General features: G+C 37.8%; 1 pseudogene; it reads left to right on the plus strand.

The window, feature by feature from the left end:
- The first annotated feature begins 5935 nt into the window (after positions 1-5935).
- Positions 5936-7577, plus strand: LOC141548169 (BLOC-3 complex member HPS1 pseudogene; annotated as a pseudogene).
- Positions 7578-12408: the final 4831 nt, after the last annotated feature.

The following is a 12408-nucleotide window of genomic DNA, read 5'->3' on the forward strand; positions in this document are numbered from 1 at the left end:
AATATGTTTTCAGACATCAACAGTTCTTTCTCTCGTATTTTTTTTTCAATTAGAAACCCTTTGGAGATGTCTTGGATCATTATATTAATGGGAATAGTTAAGTCATTCATAGATTATCATTTTTAACAATATTACTGTTACTTTCTACATAGTACATTTCTCTTCCCATTGGCTCATATAAGTTTTTACAGGTTTTTCTGAGCACATAATGCTTGGTATTTCTCATAGCACAAATTGTTCAGCCATTCCCCAGTTGATGGGCTGTTAGGATTACTAAGTGAGAACTCAGGTTGTCTGGACAGTGACAAGGTGAGAATTCAGGTTTTCTGGACAATTACAAGGTGAGAACTCAGGTTGACTTGATAGAAGGAGCAAGCTCATTGGCTGAAGTGGTTCTTCCCAGAAGCCCTTGCATTATCCCACGCCCATTCTCTGGGAGGATAAAAAGCAACAGTGGGCCTGGAAAGTGAGTCTACATGGAGAAGGATAAGAGCTGGAGGAGATTCAAGGAGAAGACTTTGCATTACATCTGGCTTGACGGGGCTCTCTGCAGGAAGGGAAGTCACTTCTAAGGACAAGAGTTAACAGCAACTGCCTGGAGACAACGGTTCACTACAGGAAGAAGAATCTGTCTTAAAGATTTGAGTAGACACAGCAGATCTCTTCCCAGAGAGCGATCCGGCAGCTTCTAGAGACGACAGCTCGCTACAATTGGCGTCCACACGTGGGGCAAGGACTTTTACTTATCCTGACAAGAGGAGCTAGACCAGACCTTCGCAATTTGGCGCCCGAACAGGGACCTGATTCCAGTGGAAAAGCCTCCCATCCAGATCTCAGTCTCTCTGACCCAGAACCGTGAGCAACAAGGAAACTTTGTTAAAGATTAAGTGAGCGTGCTAATAGATAAATAAGGAACTTAACTTGTTAAGGGCTAAACCAGCAATCTCTTATAGTGAAATGGGGCAAACACCTTCTGTTCAAGGAAAATGTTTAGAGAGCATCATCAAGGTTATGAAAAGCCAAGGCTTGATTATAATTTTAGAGGAGATTACTGACTTTTAAGAACTGTGAAGGTCATATGTCCTTCTTTTTCTCTGGAAGAAGAATTGGATCCAGATGAGTGGAAATTAGTAGGAGTGAGCAATTAGGTAGAACAGTACAATTACCTTTGTGACATTTTACCCTTTGGTTCCAGACCAAACTCAGTTCCAAAGATACAATTCATACCTACAATTTAATCCAAATGGCTTTAAAAAATGTTATTCTAAAGGAAGAGATGAAGGAGCAAAATGGGGAAGTGTCAACTAAACTAGGTGAAAAGGATGAATCAGATAACAATGAAGTTAAGTACAAATTCTGAGCAACACCAACAGGAGCACCTCCCATCTCCTCCCTCAATAACCCTTCATGGGTGGAGCAAGAAGGGAGGAGAGGAAGAGGCAGAAACACAAACAGAATTGCCTGTGAAGCAGCCTAAGCCTATGACAAGATTAGAAAAAGCATTGGTTAAAGCTAAGAGAGAAGGACAGGATATAAGTGATTTTATACATGCATATCCTGTGATTGAAAATATTGACTCTGTAGGTAAAAAAAGGAGAAGATATTCACCTTTAGATTTGAATAAAATTAAGGATTTGAAAAAAGGTTGTACCCTTTATGGGGCTACATCAGCTTATTTCAAAATGTTACTAGATGGTTTGTCTTATGAAGTCCTAACCCCGAATGATTGGAAATCCATAGCAAGGATATGCCTGGAACCTGGAGAAAATTTATTATGGCTTGCGGAATTTCATGAATTATGTAAAATTCAAGTCAGATGCAATTTGGAAATAGGAGTTAACACACAATTCACTTTTGAGCACTTGGCTGGTGAAGGTCGGTATGGAGAGAATTCAGAACAGACTGATTATACCATAACAATATATGAACAAATTGCTAAGGCTGCAATAAAAGCTTGGGGTGTCCTTCCTGGACAGAAAGATCGTGGAGAGGCTTTCACTAAAATACAGCAAGGTCCCAATGAACCTTTTGCAGATTTTGTGGGACGTTTGCAAACTGCTGTCAAAAGAACTATTGGAGAAAATTCAGCTACAGAAATAATGACCAGACATCTGGCTAAGGAAAATGCCAATGAGATTTGCAAAAGAATTATATGGGGATTAGACAAAGATGCTCCTTTAGAGGAGATCATAAGACGCTGTGCTACAGTGGGAACAAATGCTTTTTACACCCAGACAATGATGAATGTGGAAAGACAGGGTCCCTCCTGGCAAGGGCCTTCTAGAGAAACTCGGCGATGTTTTCAATGTGGAAAAATTGGACATCTAAGAGCTCAGTGTAGGTATGGAGATACAGTGAGAAGACAGGGTGAGAGAAGACCTAAAACCCCATGTCCAAAATGCAACAGAGGACTCCATTGGGCATCAGAGTGTAGAATAATTCAGGGAAATGGGATGAGGGGCCCAGGTCCAGGGCCCCAGGCAAAAAATACTTGGGTCATGATGGCAGCTGATGTTACACCTAAAGAGCCTTTAGAAGGCCAGGACTCTGATTTAATCAATCAGCAGAGAAGCAATCACATGGCAGAAAGGGATTACCTGATAAGTCAGTCAAAAGGCAATCAGATTGCAAAAATGGATTACACTTGGGGAGAATACAGGCCTTTTAAACCAACAGGGCTGTGCCCAGTGCAAACAACTCCAATGTAATTGTCAGATGATGAGTAGAGATTTAGAAAGTGGTAAATAGAAGGAAATTAGATAGGTTAACTGCCTGGGAGAGAGAGTTTGCTTGTATTTCTTCAGCAGGAGAAGGAATCAGATGGGTGCCAACAAGTCATATTCGCCTTGTCCATCAGAGAGAGACAGAAAAACTTGAGAAAGACCTCAAAATAAAGGAGAAGATCTAAGAAACATCTGACACTGAAAGAGCATGGATAATAAGAAGACTATTAAAGAACTTTAAAAACCAGCAGGAATCATTGGACTTCCTCACACAAGATGAGACTAATGGACAATGGACTTATGGACATTTATAAATTTTCAATTTATGATTATTTGATTATGTTATTTGTCATATACTTCTAGCATGTATTATGTTACTATGTTACTATGTGCTTTTGTAATTTATGTAATTATGTGTAATACTTTCCATATTGATGGATTTATGTTTCAAGGTCATGACTGTCCTATGTTCTAAATCAAAAGAAAGGGGGAGATGTTAGGATTACTAAGTGAGAACTCAGGTTGTCTGGACAGTGACAAGGTGAGAATTCAGGTTTTCTGGACAATTACAAGGTGAGAACTCAGGTTGACTTGATAGAAGGAGCAAGCTCATTGGCTGAAGTGGTTCTTCCCAGAAGCCCTTGCATTATCCCACGCCCATTCTCTGGGAGGATAAAAAGCAACAGTGGGCCTGGAAAGTGAGTCTACATGGAGAAGGATAAGAGCTGGAGGAGATTCAAGGAGAAGACTTTGCATTACATCTGGCTTGATGGGGCTCTCTGCAGGAAGGGAAGTCACTTCTAAGGACAAGAGTTAACAGCAACTGCCTGGAGACAACGGTTCACTACAGGAAGAAGAATCTGTCTTAAAGATTTGAGTAGACACAGCAGATCTCTTCCCAGAGAGCGATCCGGCAGCTTCTAGAGACGACAGCTCGCTACAATGGGCATCTTCTTAATTTCCAATTCTTTATCACCAGAAAAGAAATGCTACAAATATTTTTGTATATATGGACAGTATTCCTTTTTTTTCCATCCCTTTTGGAATAAAGGCCTAGTAATACTATTGCTAGATCAGAGAGTATGCATGGTTATATAGTCCTTTAGGCATAGTTTCAATTTGCTCTACTCATCCATTGTAAAAGCTTTTTGTTGTCTCTTTTATGTGATCTAATTTTCTCCATTCTACCTCTTTCTTTCTCTTTCTCCCAGTATATTCCTCTCTAAACTCTTAATTTTATTTATTTAGATACCATCCCTTCATTTCAACTAGCTGTGTTCCCTTCGTCTTTCTATACTCCTTTTAACTGCCCTAATAATGACAATTTTTTATGAGTTACAGTATCATTTTCCCATATAGGAATGTAAACAGTTTAATCTTATTAAGTCCCTTGTGATTTCTAGTTCCTGTTAACTTTTCTATACCTCACTTAAATATTACATTTAAAGTAAAAATTTTTATTTATATATGGTCCTTTCATCAAGACTACTTGAGAATCCTGTGAGTTATTTTCCTTCATACTCAAGGAGGACCAAAGTAACATCACAGTGAAAGAGTAGAGTTACAGTGTGTCTAGCTATGGCTGATTATTGCAATATGAGCTCAGTGTGCTCTGTTGTATACAAATAATCCATATGAACTTTTTGGGGTAACTTCTTCTCATGTTTCTTTTGGGCTAATTCAATTCTGCTTTACTCATAGAGTACAGCACCTCTGATGAGAGCATGACATACTGGTCAGTCCTATGCCTGTGTATCCCATGCTATAATAAGTTCTTAAGAGATATCTTGAGAATATCCTTGTATAATTTTTTTTCTGACCCACTTGTGAGAAACTTGCCCTGTGTGAGTTCTCCATACAATATTTTTTTTCTTTTTGTTGGCAAGTGTATATCTTGGTATTCAAACAATGTGGCCAGCCCAATGGAGCTAAGCTCTCTGCAGTAGAGTTGGAATGCTAGGCAGTTGAGTTTGAGAAAGGACTCAATGTCTGGTCTCTTATCCTGGTAGGTGATCTTCAGAATCTTCCCAAGACAATTCAAATGAAAGACATTCAGTTTCCTGGCTTGACACTGGTATAATGTCCAGGTTTCACAGGCATAATACAGTGAAGTCAGCACAATTGCTCTGTAGACTTTCTGTATAGTAGTCAGTTTAACACCTCTCCTCTCCCACACTTTCCTTCAAAGCCTCCCAAACACTGATCTAACTCTGGCAATGTCTGTGTCCACATTAATAATGAGATTAATACACACACACACACACACACACACACACAGTTCCATGCTTGAAAGTCCTCTATTTCATTGAATGACCACTTTTCTTCTGAAGGATTATATCAATTTTTGCTGGGTGGGTGATTCTCATTTGGAATTCAAGTTTCTCTACCCTCTGCTGTGTTAGGACCCAAGATCTTCAATACTTTAAGGTAAAAGCTGCCTTTTTTTGTCCTAAGTGTAGCTCCACAATATTTGAATTATTTATTTCTGGCTACTCAATATTGTTTCCTTCAACTGGGAGCTCCAAGAATTTGGCTATAATATTCCTAGAAGTTTTCATTTTGGGGTATCTTTCAAGAGGTCATCAGTAGATTCATTCAAATTATATTTTACCCTCTAGTTCTAGAATATTAGAGAAGCTTTCCTTGATAATTTTTTTGAAAAATGATATTTAGACTCATTTTGATTATGGCTTTCAGGTAGTGCAGTAATTTTATTTATTTTTCATTCAATTAATAAAATAATAGTTTTTTTATTTTCAAAATATATGCAAAGATAACTTTTGACATTTACTTTTGCAAACTATTGTGTTCTAAATTTTTCTCCCTTCCTTCACTCCTCACCTCCCTGGACAGCAAGTAGTCCAATATATATTTTAAACATGTGAAATTCTTCTATACATATTTCTGCATTTATCATGCTGCACAAGAAAAATAAGATTAAAAAAGAAAAATGAGAAATGAAACAAAAGCAACCAATCAATAACAAAAAAGGTGAAAATACTATGTTGTGATCCACATTCAGTCCCCCAGTCCTCTTTCTGGATGGCTCTCTCCATCACAAGTTTTTTGGAATTGGCTTGAAAAGAGACACATGGGAAGATGGCCTGGCTGGGCCACGGGAGTTCCTGTAGCATCTACATCTGGCCTTCACCACCCGAGTGAGATGAGTGCTCAGCCTGTATAAACAGTTTTTGGAACTTTCCCCCTTCAAGATGAAGTGCATGTTAGTGGCCACCAAGCGAGCCAAGGTCCTGTTCTACTGGACCGACCAGGAGTTTGAAGAGAATCTCTGGCAGAAGTTTGGCCTGTCAGAGAACAGGGAAGGAGAGATCCCTGCTCTGAAGGATTGCCTCAGCATGCTTTTTGCTCCCCATGATTGTCTCCTGCATGACGATGCTAGAGAAATTCTCAGACACTTACACCTGCTTCTTGGCTGAGAAGAGCAACCATCTGTATGTCCTTCACCTGTTTGGTGAATGCCTATTTATGGCCATCAGTGGTGACAGCACAGAGAGTGAAGACAACCTGCACCAGAAGTTGTATGTACTGAAGCATCTGTTTAAGATGCATTTTGGACTTGTCACCCTGTTCAGCCATCTCATCACAAAGGTGGTCTGACCTGCAGACCTTCAGAAACTCACTCAAGTGTGGGCCCTCTTCCAGACCCTGCTCCATACATACAGCTATCTCTGAGACCAAGAGCAGAGCTTTATTGTGGAGGCTGTAAAGAGGCTAATCCACCCCAGCTCGGTGAACTATGTATTGAGGCCCTGGAAGAATGCGTTGTTCACTACATCAATACCCGCACTGAGCATAGCAGTGAAGAGGTGCTCCATGCCTTCCTGCTTGTCCACACCAAGCTTTTGGCCTTCTACTCTCCCATCAAGTCATTCCTGGTGTTTAGCAGATCTTCTCTCCCTCCTTCTTATGGTGCAGGATCTATACCCCAGTGACAGCTCAACAGACAAGAATGCTCACACTTCCCAAAGAAAGGTATCACATCAGATATGTAGAAGCAGCCAAAACATTCTTGCACAGCAGATGAGAAGCTGTGGCCCACATTCACCCACTAGGACGAGTTCAAAGGAGATGGACACAGACAGTTTCTCTATGTCCGAGGAATACTACACTGTAGCACCCTCCCCTGGAGAACAGACCTCAGAAAGCACAGTCTGGCTAGAGGTTGGAACTCCACCAGTTGAGGAGGATGCTGGAGCTACCCTTGTCCTGAGAGCAGAGGACACCTTGCAAATATTGGTCCCCCCTTCTCCTGCACCTTCCAGTCCTAGAAGGGTTTTCCTTGATGCCACATTAAAGGAGAGTTATTGTGTTATGATACCCCACACCATGTACTGCCTGCCTCTCTGGCCAGGCAGCTCCATGATATTTCTGACCAAGAGCCCCAGCTGCCACATGACTCTCTCCCTTTACTAACTCCTGGATGGTTTTTCAGTACTAGAGAATAAACTGAAAGAAAGACAGGAAGCAGGAAGTGCCTTTCATTCCCAGCCCCTTCTGGGGGGCTTGTGTCAGAGGATGGACAAGTTTGTGAATAATTGAGGTAGACAAAATATTCAGAACTCCTGGATGGAATTTAAGAACAAGGTTTTCTCCAGAAGTAATCAAGGGTCATACTTGGAGATCATTCACTCCTGTGCAAAGGTAAAAGTGGCAGCTTTGCTCCATGTACCGCTTTTACTTCCTGAGCTTAGCCCTTGGAGGTGGAGGGTCCTGTCTCACCCAGAGCCTACAGAACCATACCCAGATGTCATCCAAGATACGCTGGTGGACTGGAAGGACTTTTTGATGGTGAAGGGTCAGAGAAATATCACTTTGGTGTCATATCCTGTCTAAAGAAGGGGAAACCAGGGCAAAAAAGTGCCATGTTTATGGCTTTTCTTCCATTTAATCTCTCAGAGGAGACTTCAGGTTTTAAATGACACTGTAAACATGACATTTTCTAATTATCTCACTCTGATTCAACAAGCACATTTTAAGTGCTTACTCTCTCAGTACCAGACCTGTGCTAATTTCTGGCCATACAGAGAAAAAACCTAAAACATTCTTTGCCCTCAATCAGCTTGCATCGTAAGGGTGCATAATAGGCATGCATAAGATATATGCAAAACAAGTATTAGGTACACTTAGCAGAAAGAAGACTTAAATTTGAATCCTGCCTCAGGTACTTAAAAGTGAAATACTTACATATATTTATACAGTATTAAGTACATATGTGTATGAATCTATGTAGAGAATATGGATTACATGTATATCTGGAGTAGTGAGTAAGTATATAAACTATATGTGTAGAGATATTGAGAAATTAAATATAAATGGAGAGAGAATATTGAGTATGTATACATATATGTATATATATATATATATATATATATATATATATATATGAAAAAAAAGAAAAGAGACATATCCATCAGAGTTGATCATTACATAATCTTGTTGCTATGAACCATGTTCTCTTGGTTCTCACTTCACTTAGTATTGATTCATGTAAGTCTCTTCAGATCTTTTTCAAATCATCCTTCTGATTGTTTCTTATAGAGTAATACTATTCCATAATATTCATATACCATAGCTTATTTAGCCATTTTCCAGCTGAAGGGCATCCACTCAGTTTCCAATTTCTTGCTACAACAAAAAAGTTTACTAAAAACATTTTTGCACATGTGGTTACTTTTCCCTTTTTAAGGATCTCTTTGGGATACAGGTGCAGTAGGGACAGTGTTGAATCAAAGGGTATGGACAGTTTGATTGCCCTTTGGACATAGTTCCAAGTTGCTCTCCCAAACTGTTGACATCTAGTAATTTTAAAATGATCTCTTCTGGATCTATTTTCCAGGTGAGTTGTTTTTCCAATGAGATATTTCACATCATCTTTTATTTATTCTTTAGTCTTTTGACATTGTTTTACTGCTTCTTGATTTCTCATTATCATTAGCTTCCATTTGCATGATTCTAATTTTTAAGGAATTATTTTCTTTTTTTATTATACCTTTTTATTTACAAAACATATGCATGGATAATTTTTTGACATTGACCCTTGCAAAACTTTCTGTTCCAACTTTTCCCCTCTTTAAGTTCCCTACTCCCTCCCCTAGATGGCAGGTAGTCCAATACATGTTAAATATGTTAAAGTTAAATGCAATCTATGTATACATATTTATCTTGCTTCACAAGAAAAATTGGATTTAGAAAGAAGGTAAAAATAACTTGAGAAGGAAAACAAAAATGCAAGCAGACAATAAAAGAAGTAGTAGAAATGCTATGTTGTAGTCCATACTCGTTTCCCATAGTTCTTTCTCTGGATGTAGCTGACTCTCTTCATTACTGAACAATTGGAACTGATTTGGATCATCTCATTGTTGAAGAGAGTCATGTCCATAAGAATTGATCATCATATAGCATTGTTGTTGAAGTGTATAATGATCTCTTGGTTCTGCTCATTTCACTAATTATCAATCAGTTCATGTAAGTCTCTCCAGACATTTCTGAAATCATACTGCTGCTCATTTCTTACAGAACAAGAAGATTCTATAACATTCATATATCACAATTTATTCAGTCATTCTCCAATTGATGAGCCTCCATTCAATCTCTAGTTTCTAGCCACTATAAAAAGAGCTGCCACAAACATTTTTGCACATACAGGTCTTTTTTTCCCCTTCTTCAAGATCCTTTTGGAATATAAGCCCATTAGTAACACTGCTGGATCACAATTTGATAACTTTTTGAGGATAGTTCCAAATTGCTCTCCAGAATGGTTAGATTCATTCACAACTCCACCAACAATGTATCAGTGTTTCAGTTTTCCCATATTGCCTCCAATATTTGTAATTATCTTTTCCTGTCATCTTAGCCAATCTGAAAGGTATGTAGTAGTATCTAAGAGTTGTCTTAATTTGAATTTCTCTGATCAATAATGATTTGGAGCATCTTTTCATATGAATAGAAATAGTTTCGATTTCTTCATCTGGAATTTTTCTTTTCATATCCTTTGACCATTTATCAATTGGAGAATGGCTTTATTTCTTATAAATTAGCATCAATTCTCTATATATTTTGAAAATGAGACCTTTATAAGAATCTTTGACTGTAAAAATGTTTTTCCAGTTTATTGCTTCCCTTCAAATCTTGTCTGCATTAATTTTGTTTGTACAAAAAATTTTTAACTTAATATGATCAAAATTATATGTTTTGTGATAAATAATGATCACTAGTTCTTCTTTGGTCATAAATTCCTTCCTCCTCCACAGGCCTGAGAGGTAAACTGTCCTATGTTCTTCTAATTTATTTATAATCTCATTTTTATGCCTAGATCATGAACCAATTTTGACCTTATCTTGGTGTACAGTGTTAAGTGTGGGTCAATGACTGGTTTCTGCCATATTAATTTACAATTTTCCCAGCAGTTTTTGTCAAACAGTGAATTCTTACCTCAAAAGCTATGGTCTGTGGTTTGTCAAACATAGATTGTTATACTTATTGACTATTTTGTCCTGTGATCCTAACCTATTGCACTGAGCAACTAATTTATTTCTTATCCAATACCAGATGGTTTTGGTGACCACTGCTTTATAATTTAATTTTAGATCAGGTACATCATGGCCACTTTCATTTGATTTTTTTTCATTAGTTCTCTTGAAATTCTTGACCCTTTGTTCTTCCAGATGAATTTTGTTATTTTTCCACATTATTAAAAGAGTTTCTTAGGAATTGGATTGGAATAGCACTAAATGAATAGATTGTTTTAGGAATATTGTCATCTTTATAATATTTGCTCGACCTATCCAAGAACACTTAATATTTTTCCAATTGTTTAGGTCTGACTTTATTTGTGTGGAAAGTGTTTTGTAGTTTTGCTCATATAGTTCCTGACTTTCCCTTGGCAGATAGATTCCCAAATATTTTATACCATTGACAGTTATTTTAAATGGAATTTCTCTTTGTATCTCTTGCTGTTGGATTTTGTTAGTGATGTATAAAAATGGTGATGATTTCTGTGGATTTATTTTGTATCCTGCAACTTTGCTAAAGCTGTGGATTATTTCTAAAAGCTTTGTAGTAGAATCTCTGGGGTTTTCTAAGTATACCATCTTTGTCAAAACTCTTCTTTTCCTATGTTTCTTATCCCAAACTCTCTGCAAACTATTCTAAAAACCCTTACAAATGTCCCTGTATTAAATTGTTTCTGGGATGTTTAGACATCTGAAAAGGCTTACATAGACTTTAAGGTTCCTTTACTTCTAAGATTATGTGATTGTGGTGATATAATTTTTGTTTCTCTTGATCATTGCATTCAACAAAACTACAAAGTACAACCCAAAACATATTAAATGTAATTGAGATATGTTTAACAACATAATTTTAAAATAATACAATATAGATATTGTTAATTTGTGGTTTTCTAAATCAATGTGAGGACAGCAGGGATCTGTTTCTATATAAATTTGATACCACTGTGCTACACTATGCTTCCCCTATTTGAATTCTACCTTATGTCATATGAGTAGAGCTTCTTAAAATAAAATGCTACTCTTCCTACTTCTTTTAATATATTCTGAATAAATAAAAAGCTATATATTTTAATCAAGAAACCCATCCTATCAAGTCTCAGTGATAACTAAAATGTCATGTTTTCCTTCTTGCCTCTATGTCATATACTGTTGGATAGACAGCATTCTCTATCATCTTTGATAGAGGCAACTCGTATGCAGAAGAGCCTTGCCATACCCTCAACTGCCAACCAACTTTCAATACATAGCACAGGTAAGCCAACTAGCTGAAGCAGCAAGATTCCCTGAAGAAGATAGGAGCCATTAGTGCCTGATAAATTGGGCTAGCAACATCATCTTGATCATCTAATCTCAAATTGTAATAAAAACATTATAGAATTCTTTGCCTTGGGAACAGTACTGCCCCTAAAACCATAAACTTACTTTGACCCCAAGCCCCACTTTTATTACCAGGAGAAATAATCAAAGGCCCAGATTCTCATAATGAACATAAACAATTACTGACTTTTTTTCCACTGTCAGGTAGGCACAGTAGCTCTAGGAGCGGCAACATTCCCTAGATCACAGTCCGGCTTTTAGCCCAACTTTCACAATCATAATCTTGGAGACAAATCATGTGGATCAATTGTTGACCAACTACCATACACAGGATAAGCAGCCTTGCCTAGCTAAAACAACAAGGCACTGTAAGGGAGAGACAGGAGACAATGCATTTCATGATGTCAAATTACCACTACCACCTTGTCTATGATCTCTTCTTGGACTCCTATGGAGACAGTTTAGGACCTGAGCTCAAAAGTCTTGGGAATAAATTCCCAGGACCTTTTCCTCAGACCTTTTCTCAGGCCATAGAGATTCAGCCTGTGACTTCTTCCGAAGTTGCTGTCACAGATACTAAATATTCAGGAAAAAATTTTAAAGCTCTTGGCACTGTCAAATGCTTCAACACCAGAAACTCATGATATTGTATCAAAGGAAATGACATTCATTAAAAAGCACTGGCATGCACTTTGGTTCTATATTCTAAGGACCAGGGAACATTTTCATCTGACTTGCAACTGAAATATTCCATATTCTCCTATTTGAATGTTAGATTCTTAAAATTATGGTCACTAATTTTATAAATCTGTCTAGGAAACCGCACACATCTTCCA

Source organism: Sminthopsis crassicaudata, chromosome 1 (assembly GCF_048593235.1).
Source record: "Sminthopsis crassicaudata isolate SCR6 chromosome 1, ASM4859323v1, whole genome shotgun sequence".
Taxonomy (NCBI): domain Eukaryota; kingdom Metazoa; phylum Chordata; class Mammalia; order Dasyuromorphia; family Dasyuridae; genus Sminthopsis; species Sminthopsis crassicaudata.